General features: G+C 38.4%; 1 protein-coding gene across 3 annotated transcripts in view; it reads right to left on the bottom strand.

Moving 5' to 3' along the window:
* Positions 1-12,083, bottom strand: part of LOC127452374 (signal transducer and activator of transcription 5B-like) — a 145,086-nt gene that overhangs the window by 126,958 nt on the left and 6,045 nt on the right. The window contains exon 2 of one of the 3 annotated variants that reach the window (XM_051717808.1): positions 10,169-10,280. The exons of the other annotated variants lie outside the window; for them this stretch is intronic. The gene's annotated coding sequence lies outside the window, so the exon portion shown is untranslated. The remainder of the gene's footprint in view (positions 1-10,168; positions 10,281-12,083) is intronic. 3 annotated transcript variants of the gene reach the window in all.

Genomic DNA, 12,083 nt, shown 5'->3' with positions numbered 1-12,083 from the left:
AGACAGGATTGTATCGAGGCACAGATCTGGGGAAGGGTACAGAAACATTTCTGCAGCATTGAAGGTCCCACTGAGCACAGTGGACTCCATCATCTGTAAATGGAAGAAGTTTGGAACCACCAGGACTCTTCCTAGAGCTGGCCGCCTGGCCAAACTTAGCGATCGGGGGAGAAGGGTCTTGGTCAGGGAGGTGACCAAGAACCCGATGGTCACTCTGACAGAGCTCCAGCATTTCTCTGTGAAGAGAGAAGAACCTTCCAGAAGAACAACCATCTCTGCAGCACTCCACCAATCAGGTCTGTATGGTAGAGTGGCCAGACGGAAGCCACTCCTCAGGAAAAGGCACATGACAGCCCACCTGGAGTTTGCCAAAAGGTACCTGAAGGACTCTCATACCATGAGAAACAAATATTGGACTCTTTGGCCTGAATGGCAAGCGTCATGTCTGGAGGAAACCAGGCACCGCTCATCACCTGGCCAATACCATCCCTACAGTGAAGCATGGTGGTGGCAGCATCATGCTGTGGGGATGTCTTCAGCGGCAGGAACTGGGAGACAAGTCAGGATCGAGGGCAAGATGAATGCAGCAATGTATAGAGACATCCTTGATGAAAACCTGCTCCAGAGCGCTCTGGACCTCAGACTGGGGCGAAGGTTCACCTTCCAACAGGACAATGACCCTAAGCATACAGCCAAGATAACAAAGGAGTGGCTCCGGGACAACTCTGTGAATGTCCTTGAGTGGCCCAGCCAGAGCCCAGACTTGAACCCGATTGAACATCTCTGGAGAGATCTGAAAATGGCTGTGCACCGACGCTCCCCATCCAACCTGATGGAGCTTGAGAGGTCCTGCAAAGAAGAATGGGAGAAACTGCTTGCCAAGCTTGTAGCATCATACTCAAAAAGACTTGAGGCTGTAATTGGTGCCAAAGGTGCTTCAACAAAGTATTGAGCAAAGGCTGTGAATACTTATGTACATGTGATTTTTTTTTTTTTCGTTTATTTGTAATAAATTTGCAAATATTTAGAACAAACTTCTTTCACGTTGTCATTATGGGGTATTGTTTGTAGAATTTTGAGGAAAATAATGAATTTAATCAATTTTGGAATAAGGCTGTAACGTAACAAAATGTGGAAAAAGTGAAGCGCTGTGAATACTTTCCAGATGCACTGTAGACTTAACATTCAGTCTGCATACTGTAACAACCTGCTGATTTCTGGTGGCAGCTTAGAAGACCAGCTACATGTCTGAGCAGCTAGCACTAATCCCTAAAGCCTATGGATCATCGTCGTGTGTGTACAACTTTCATCATCATCCTCTGCACTGTTGTAAGATTTGTCTTGCGGTAAATTAATCTCCTGAAGGTATTCTGTAATCCCTCTGTCAAAACGGCAAACGTCATGTCCTTAAATATAGCGTTGTGCCTCAGACCCCCAAAAAACACAAAGCAGAATGTTGGGTAAAGTCAAAAATGTAGGTCTCATTCACCAACCTTGCATATGCACATACTTGTGCATAAAACCTAATCAAGAAATCATGATTGATGAAGTTTGTTTTTAAATTTATTGTAAATTAAGGATAATATTTAGAAGCAATTAAAGTACAATGAAAGCCTTAGAAACATGAAATGTGTTAAGCTGAAATGTGTGTGTGTGTATATATATATATATATATATATTTAATGTGCAAAGGTTTTAGGGACTTGTGAAAAATGTTGCATAGTGAGGATGTCTTCAAATATAATACCATAAATAATTTTTATTTAACAATTAACATCATACAAAATCCATTAAACATAACAAAAGCTAAATCAATATTTGGTGTGATCACCTTTGCCTTGAAAACAGCACCAATTCTCCTAGGTACACCTGGACACAGTTTTTCTTGGTTGTTGGCAGATAGAATGTTCCAAGCTTCTTGGAGAATTCACCACAGTTCTTCTATCTATTTAGGCTGTCTCAATTGCTTCTGTCTCTTCTTGTAATCCCAGATTGACTCGATTTTCAGTAAAATGTTGTTTTTACTTAGATATTTATTGTTAAAATTGTTTGGACATGCCAGGTTGAACACTACTTAGGACTTTGTTTTAAATCAAAAAGGACCTTTCATCTTTTTTGAAGTTACAAAATTTTTGAATCACTTTCCATAAAGATGTGTATAGTGATCTACTGTATTTTATCCACCAAAACATTCTAGAATATTGTGATATAATTTTTTGCTTATATTGCTCATACCTAATATTATTTTTAGAAATTGAATGACTAAGTGACCCTACAATAAGCCTTATTTCAGACTAACACAAATTATGTGCATTATAATTCGATCTGAAATAACTTCTAAAAATGCAGCCGATCACATGTAGTCTAGGCCTATATTAAAGGTGTTTGTTGGTTTCAACTGGTTTTGAGTATGGCACACCGAGTGCATTAGAATAACATTTTACAAAGTGGAAAATGGCTGTACAGGAGAGGTTGTGCGGTTGGACACTGGATGTTGCTGTATGTAATTTTTTTTTAAGGACATATCAAAACTGCATTGAAAATTTAACTGGGAAGGTTAACGGTTGATTGTGTATACCTGTTTGTTGTTCGTGATAATTATGCTGAGCTCTGAGCTGTCATTGGTGTCCAGGTTTTCCACACCACGGGTCAGCTTTTTGGAGTGTTTTTCCCTTTAATACTCTCAGATGAATAACTAAATATCTATCTCTCGCTGTCTCTCTCTCCTCTCTTTTTCTACATGCTTAATGTGAACTGCTTGGCCCAGTAAGCCTGTAATAGGCTTAAGCAGGACAGAAATGCGCTCCTCTCTGCTCTCACTCTGGCTTTATGGTCTGCATCTCTATCAGTGATTTTTCAGTGAGAGAAAAGTGAGAGAAAGAGAAACAGACACAGTATGGTGGACAGAGAGCAGTCAGGTTTGATTTGTTTATTCACTTCAAGACAACTGGAACAGATCAACAATGTTGGCCACATACATGCACACCAATGCATACAGCAGCAAAAACATGTGAACCGATAAAGATCGGCCGATGGATGCATAGATTCATGGCTGAATGGATGCATGGATGGATAGGTAGAAAGAGAGATAGATAACATTTTGTCCTGACTGGATGATAGGAAAATCTGCAAATATTCAAAGTAGTTGCATCAGGTCATCTGCAGTTTAGGTAAACTGACCGCTCTTTGAACCTGATGGTCAGATAATCTAATCAGCCCTCTGCTCTGAACTTTGACATCTGCTGCCCCCCACCACTACCACACAAACATACACACACACACACACACACACACACACACACACACAGCATCAACATTCTCACTAAGTGATTCTGTCACTTGCATATGTCACTTCCATGCATATGATTCACAACCAGATATGACATATTAGATATATGAATCTTTCTGAATCAGATATTTGAATATATATTTGCCTACTACTGACTGGGCAGTGAGGCAGCAAGACAGCTGCTGTCGGTTTCAGACACAGCACAAATGTCTATAAAAGCATCATGCTCATTCACATTTTTGAGTCAATTCGTTTTTGAATTAAATTTCCAGAAAAGATTATCACCGTTCAATATCCCTAGAATCACTATTTCTCTGCAGCTTTCCCCCCACCAAAAACATTAATAAAAATAAGGCGGTCACTATCAATTATTTTTGTAATCAAGTAATCCGACGACGAATCAAGTAATCATACAAATTATTTAATAACTCAGATTGCAAAATGCTGTTTAGGTGTAGTCACGTTTGGCTTAAATGCGTTCATTAGCCTAAGTTTTGAAATACTCTACATCTGAATGATAACGACAACAAAACGATTGTGCAATAAATAAAGCAGACCTATTACATAAAACATTTATATAATTCCACCTGACAGACAGTGGTGCCCAGCTTTTTTAAAAGCAAGATCTACTTTTTTATCAATTAGTTCAATGCAATCTACTCATTTCAGTTTAGAACTCTTATATGGAAAAACCAGGCCATGGAAATAAAATATTTTATCTTTTCGGATACAATGTCTTCCCACCAATCAGCTACCCCTGTGTGGGTGAGAGAGACAGGTCCCTCTATGCGGTGGATATGCTGTACTGTCTAATCGGATAGTGCCGTTTTGTCACACTTCAAGTATTTTGAGTGGCCCACTACTCGATCGACCCACCTGGAAAGGTCCTGGTGCTCCCGATGGCATGTAATAATGGCAATAAACTATACAAAATGTATCAGAAGTGGGGTATAGTGAACTATTACAAACTTAATCATCATGAAACTAATTCACATGAGTAAGATCACATTTACATTCAAATGGAAATTAATTTAAACAGAACAGAATCCAAACCACAATTTGCTGAAAATAACCTTCTTAGATCATCTGGATTCAGTCTAAATTACAGAACAGAAAGTATTTGTTTCCGACAGATGGCTTTTTCATTACATTATTTTATGTTTTTTATATTTTATAATTTAAACGATTGTGTTTAGAGTGCATTTCAATATGTTTTTTTTCTGTGTGAAACGAATAGATAAACTTCTCTCCAGCATCTGGACACAGCACCGCAAATCGCATTCAGTCTATCTAGTGAACGCATGCAGTCTACTTAGTGTGTCCAGCAGGTCTGTGAAAACTGGATGTCATCTTTTAAAAGTGCTGTTGCATTACTGAAGTGATGTTATGGTATTTCAGGTCAACTACATTGTTTTTCAAATCTAAAGTGATGTGCTCTAACACAAGAGACACTTCTTAATATTATGTGTTCGGACACTTATCCGTGGACTGTCACTTCCGCTTTCCGAATTTTTTACATTTGTGTAATCAAATTAAATAGAGTAATCGATTACAGAGTATTAAAGATTTAATTTGTTTTAATGAGTGTGTGTAATTTGTGAAGCATAAATTCAATCCACATACAATCACATACAGTAGTACATTATAACATAAACCTACTTAATTTTACCATCTAATTTTTAGTTCAAAAACAGTGCTTCTGGTTACTGCTTATTAAAAGGGAAAATTATACATATTCATGAACTTGAATGTTGTGAGAGAAAAAAAACAAAATCTCGTTTACCTTATTGATGATGTTGGTGGTCTTAAATGACTTTCAACATTGCCTTAAAGGAATAGTTCACCCAAAAATGAAAATTCTCTCATTATTTACTCACCCAGATTCCATGCCAGATTTGTATGTCTGTCTTTCTTCAGCAGAATTTTAGAAGATGATAGAGCTCTGTCAGGTCCTTGTAATGGATGTACACGAGTGCCAGCACTTGGACGGTCAAGAGATAAAAGTAATCCTTGCGACTCCAGTCGATCACTGAATGTCTTCTGAAGTGAATCGATAGGTTTATGTAAGAAACAAGTCAATAATTAAAAAGTTTTTAACTTTAAATCGGCGCTACCATCCAGGTCTCTGATGCTGTTTGAAATGTCTGGACTCTCGAGTGACGTTCGTTCTTCTGTTGTAAATAAGCGGCACTTCCGAATTCTCGCGTGAACTCACCGACGCGCTTGCGTCACGCTTTGCGTCAGCTGTTGGCAGGAAGTGCTTTTTAAAAGTGAATAAAGTTTTAATTATGTATTTATTTTTTACACAAAAGATTCGCTTCAGAAGACATTCATTGATCGACTGGAGTCTTGTGGATTACTTTTATGCTGACCAAATATGACTTTTGGACCATCCAAGTGCTGGCACCCGTGTACATCCATTATAAGGACCTGACAGAGCTCTATCTTCTTCTAAAAATCTTCATTTGTGATCTGCTGAAGAAAGACAATCATACACAACTGGGATGGCATCAGGGTAAGTGAATAATGAGAACATTTACATTTTTGGGTGAACTACTCCTTTAAGGCATTGCTGAAAGTAATTTAAGACCACCAACATCATCCACCAACTATTCCTTTAAGATACAAATATAAACAAATAATCTCATAATATACCAGCAATGCAGCTGAAACTGCATGTGCACAGTAAAAAAGATTAAAAATTATTGGATTCAATTATATCTGTGCCTGTGTGCAACATTAATAGTGAGTGTGAACGTGTGTCTGTGTATATGTAAAGAAAGGAGCAAAAATAGATACAAAATATTTGCTTTAAGGGCCTGGTTAGCCCAGCGAGTATTAACACTGACTACCACCGCTGGAGTCATGAGTTCGAATCCAGGGTGTGCTGAGTGACTCCAGCCAGGTCTCCTTAGCAACCAAATTGGCCCAGTTGCTAAGGATGGTAGAGTCACATGGGGTAACCTCCTTGTGGTCATGATCAGTGATTCTCGCTCTCAATGGGGCACGTGGTAAGTTGTGCGTGGATAGCAGAGAGTAGCACGAGCCTCTACATGCTGGGAGTCTCCACGGTGTCATGCACTATGAGCCGCATGATAAGATGCGCGGATTGACAGTATCAGAAGCGGAGGCAACTGAGACTTGTCTTCCACCACCCGGATTGAGGTGAGTAACCACGCCACCATGAGGACCTACTAAGTAGTGGGAATTGGGCATTCCAAATTGGGAGAAAAGAAAAATAAAAGAAAAAAGAAAAAAGGGAATCAGTGGACAATTATGCAGTTGATACAACTGGAAAATAATTTAAAAAAAACACACCTTGATATTTCCCAAACCCAAGGGTATATTCCACTCAGTGTCAGATGAAATGGCCACGTTCACACAGACACACAGTGTTTCAGATTGACAACCTTATTTACTAACAGATTGTGCTGTACATACAACATTAGACAGGAGTGGATCAAATACTGTCTATATGATAACCGAAGTTAATCTCCTTCTCTAACTCACAACAGCCTTAAGCAATGTCTGTATCATAGTGACAGATAATACAGAAGTCTAACTATCAAGACTTTTGTCTTTAAGGATTTACTTTTAATTCTAAACTGTTTGGCATTACAGGCAATTCTTTTTTTTCTCCTCTGCCCAAACACTTAACAGGAGTTGTCTCACTCTTTGACCACACAATGCTCCTATTTCTGCCATGTTATAAATAGTTTGTATAATAACAATGTATGTGTGTAAAGGTTGACAGAGCTTCTTTGTGTGCTGTTGTATAGCATGACAAACAACTAGTTGTCACATGCAATTCTGTATATATGAACTTAACTCGCCCCCAAAATGTGGTTTTAGCTCCTGGAAATTTTAGACAGTCACTTTGGTTATAGAAAGCAGTTATTATTGAACATTCCCATATTTATCACTTAAACTTCTTTATTATTTATTTATATACAACAGTTAGTTCTAAGTTCCGGTCCTCGAATCTGACTGGACGAGAGACGTTCCATGAGTACTGATGGTCTCACACCATCAGCACTCGGGCGCTTTACTATGTGTATCACTCCGCTTGTGTTCATGCCGTTCTAAACTAAAGTGTAAGAGCAGTGCAGATGTGTTAAGAGCTATCTGTCGCTTTACATTTAATTTTGTGACATTACATATTTTAGCCAGCAGGTGGAGGCAAAAGACCATTTTTGTGTGTAATATGAGCCATTTGGTGATGTGGAGTCAGCATCACTCAGTGTTTACAATCAACAGCACTCCGTGATTGCTCATATTACTACTACACTACTAAAGCTATGAAATAGCTTTAAACGGCTTTAAATTAACAACTTAAGCAGTAAGGCTCATCACAGCTGAGAGACACAACAGACTGATTAATTACACAAAATCAAGGTGCTTACCTCTTACCTGAGTTTTCACATTGGAGAGAAAATACTGTTCAAAATGGCAGAGGAGATTGCGGTTTCTATAGTGAAAGACTCTTGTGCACCAGCTACCGAGAAATAGGGAGGAATACCCCCGCTTGGACAGCTATTTTTCCACCGAGAAAATAGGATGAATTTCACCAAAATGCCATAATCTTCAGAAAGTTAACAGACTACAGCATCATCAACAGGTGATCGCACATGCTCCATCTCTCTCTCTCTCTCTCTCTCTCTCTCTCTCACACACACTTGCTTCTCCAATAACATGTTAGAAACAGCCCAAGCCATGATACTAGTAGTTCTAAAGTGATGTTTTTGAGAGGCTTGGACACATCATTTGTTTTGAACCAGCAACGACAGATTCTGATCCGTGGCGTAAGAAAGTAGTTCCATGCACGAATGCGTTTTTTATGACCGTACTCAGTTTTTCCTAATTTTTAAAAATGTACTTGTTCATTGAACTGTTGTATACAAGCAATATCACACTCGCAATCGTGCTACATGGCCCTAAATCAGCCCAGTGCTCTTGCTCGTGTGATATTGCTTAAATACATACTAGGGTGAGTAATACAACAATAAAACAACCTACATTTTGCAAAAATATACTTAAAACATAGTTTCAGCCTTACATTAGACAATTGCTTTTGGCTTGTTTTTGACCAACTTTTTTGACTACACCTATTTAAATTAGCGGCTATAGGTCAAACCTCAGAAGACACTTTTATTAGTATTTGCAAGTATACTTATAAGCAAAGTTTTTGTCTGATTAGAGTCGTAAGTTGTAAGTGTCATGACCTGTCATCACTGAATCAGTGAGGTCATTATGTTGTTTTATATTTTTGACAGTAAATCCTACCCTAGAGGCATCTTCGTTCTCTTAGACAAATGTATAAATATTTAATATAATCCATGCTTTACATACTTGAATCTGATCTACATCCACACAAACATGAAAAAAAATCTAAATCGTTAAATTTTTCCACCTTTATCACAGAGTTTTTTTTTTCCCCAAATGGAATGGTTATGTCTGTTAATGGCTAGGTCACAGAACTGATTGACGAAAGCATGGATGAGCACAAAAGCCAAGCGCACAATACACAACTAGCAGTCGGCTCCCTGCACACACTTAACAACTCATCGTTTTTTGTTTTCGGTCGTGGTGGTGGATGTAATAACTACACAACCATTCGTCCCAGATTATGCTGGGTATTAAGATGCATTTTGGATGATCTGATCACACGTAGACCTGGTCGTCTCTTTTGACCACTTGTGTTCCAATTTTGAGGGGGGGAGTTTCTGATATTATATGGCATACATGCATCATTACGTCAGTGTATTTACTGCATGCATGATAATAAAGCGTAAAAAGTAAAAGAAGAGAAAAAAGCGCTATAAACCGGCGCACTGTTTCTCCTAATTATACGTTTAATATGAGTACAAAAATGATGTTTAGAGTAAAGTTCATTTTCGTGGAATACCTGTACAAACTGTCAGATATGTGTGCTTCACATCTGTGTAACTACATGTTAATATCATGCATACTGAAGAAGATCTGTGAAGTTCTTGTGTATGTAAATGCATTCTCATTTTTATATTTTCCGATCAGACTATTATTAACTTTTAAATCCGCATGTAACCAGCAACATATCAAATAGTGTTGTATTATTTTATTTTCTTATTATTTTTTCTCTTCTGCTTCTCAATGACTTTGTTTACATGGACACCAAATGGTGGCTTATTGCAAGAAAATGGCTAACTGCAAGAAAGTGGCTAAGTGCGAGAAAGTTTACATGCATTACATGCACTGTATAAGTGGTGTACTACTTACTCCCATTTACACACGGCTTGGTCAATAAGCAGCTTTTTTCTATAGCAACATAATTTCCCTGCGACACTTGTGTAAATAACAAACATGGCATCCTAGGAAGACTTCACTATTTTATATCTCCATTGCTTCGCTTTATTTCTAGATTTTCCAGAGGTGTTGTTGTGTTTGTAACTTTCTATCGCAAACTGCAGTGGAATTGCGCTGCAATAGTGGGGTTTCCCTCTTACGTAAAACTCTGGGATTGGAAAACATGACGTTTCAGAATGCGACTTTCTGCAAACACCCTGGAATAAACAGTTTAATAAAGTGCATGTAAACATGGTCAATGCATTGCTCTCCTCTTTCTCTCTCTCTGTATTTGATTGGCTGTTGCTCATTGTCAGTCTCACGCTTTTCGGCACATTGTGCACACCTGAAGACTCGTCAGCAAGATTAAAGCAGGTTTGAAAGACTTCTTGTCGCGGACCAGTCACCAACTCAAAACATCAAAGACAGGATTGAGTTGTGTACTGTGCACTAGGCTTTAGATCTCCAAAACAACACATGAGAAACACAACAGCCGGTAGGTGGGGATAACTCCAGAACAAATTATGTAGGCATTAGCATTCAAGATCAAAGACTTACCTCTTCTACAGCAAACACCACTTCATTTGAGTGATTGCTAATAGGCTTACATGAACCACAGCAGTTTCTCTCTTCCTCATCTGATGCTCTGATTATCTACCCAAGCAATGCACTGAACATGACAAGAAGTGGGTGGAGGGAGGTGAGGCAGTCAAGGTCAGTTGCAAGATCGTGTGAATCACAAAACAAACAGAACTCATCAGATAATGTGTAAACCCCAGTAACACACACAAACACTCAGGTAAAATTAGGAAGAGGCCAGCGAAGCTGCACAGAGAGAAAGCGAGAACAAAGAGAGAAAGTGAAAGCGCATTTGAGAGCTAGTTAAATATACATTTAGAGGAAACTAAAAAGTAGAACACACTCTTGAAATCTCATGATGTTGGTCAGTGCCAGATATTTTGTTCAGTTCTGTTCAGTTTTTGGTTAACGGCTCTGTGCCACTGCACAGTTTTCAACCGCTTACTCTGTACACAAAAATTTAACCCACTAAAATTGAAAACTAAGTTTAATGCTGTGTTAGATGTGTAAGTAAAATCAAAATGGTTCCAAAGTTGCAATGACAAGTTCATTGCAAATTTTTTTTTTTTTTACAAAAACTTAGAATTTAATCACTGATGAAGAAAATCAAGTTTTGAAAACTCAAAACTTAAAATTAAGTAGAAATAACAAAAATGTACAATGTACAAGTTAAATGGATGGTAAAAATTAATTTGTCATAACTTAATTATAAACACATTTTTACAGTGTAGTCACATAGCCCACTCAACATACAGTCTAAGTTTAAAAGTGACCCATTACTGCATGAAACTGACCATATTCATTTCTATGAACAAATGAACAGTGTGAGGAAACCACTTCATCACTCTCTTATTTCACTTGCTTTCGTTTCCTCAAATTCTCTAACGCCGACTCAACACAACACATGCTCCAATAACATACAAATGGGTTGCTGATATGAGATGGTGATACAGCATCTTAAATACACACTATCCCATATACATATACTGTATATATAAATTATAAACTAAAATTTCAAACCTGCACAGTCTAGAAGAATTGTCATTTTAGGTTTTAGAAGGGTGCTCACGAGTGCCCCTTTTGTGGCCGCTATGCAACCTCGATGTGCCCTTCTGCCGAAGCCACACTGGTGTGAACTTCACAGTGGACTATTATCCAACAGTCCATGTGGCAAAGACTGAAAAGGAGGACCGCGATTGCTGTCCATCAGTGCGAGGCGATTATGTCAACTTCCCAAACTATATTAAATAGTCACTTATTACACTTACTTAAAGTGACAAGAATGAAGCTGTACATTTGAGGCTTTCCTTGGAAAGGCCTTTAATGATAAAGCATATGGTAGCTTTTATGAATTTCAGTGGAATCTACATGCTATTCGTTGAATTAATTCGCCACAGCAACCGGAGTTCTTGACAACTGAAGTCTGGAAAAAGATGCTAACATTACCAATATTGTCCTGATCTTGCTATGCAGGCTTTGAAATCCTCTGTCATTTCCAAGTGCTGGATAAAGAAGATCTTTTGGATCCTTGGAAATGGCCAACAACAAGTGTAGCAAACTACAGCACACAACTCTGCCCACTTATTTCAATACACAGACTTTCTTTAAGCTCCCTCTGCATTGCTATCTGTCTCTCTCTTTCAGTACAAAGTGTGCTGGTCAACATTTTGAGCATATTCCCTGTACAGCAATTATGTCCCAGTCAATCCTCTCCAATGCTGTGTTAATTCAGAGAAGAGGACATCAACCGCACAAACTTTGGCAGCATAGGTCACACTAGGTTGTACAGTCCAGCTAAACAAATGTACAGCGTGCCAACAGGACTAAATGTTCAAACTCACCTCCAGTTCACTTATTTATGAAATGTAATATTTCAACAGACCTGAGGTTCTTA

Source organism: Myxocyprinus asiaticus, chromosome 14 (genome assembly GCF_019703515.2).
Source record: "Myxocyprinus asiaticus isolate MX2 ecotype Aquarium Trade chromosome 14, UBuf_Myxa_2, whole genome shotgun sequence".
NCBI classification, from domain to species: Eukaryota; Metazoa; Chordata; class Actinopteri; order Cypriniformes; family Catostomidae; genus Myxocyprinus; species Myxocyprinus asiaticus.
This window is presented reverse-complemented; position numbering and strand designations above follow the sequence as displayed.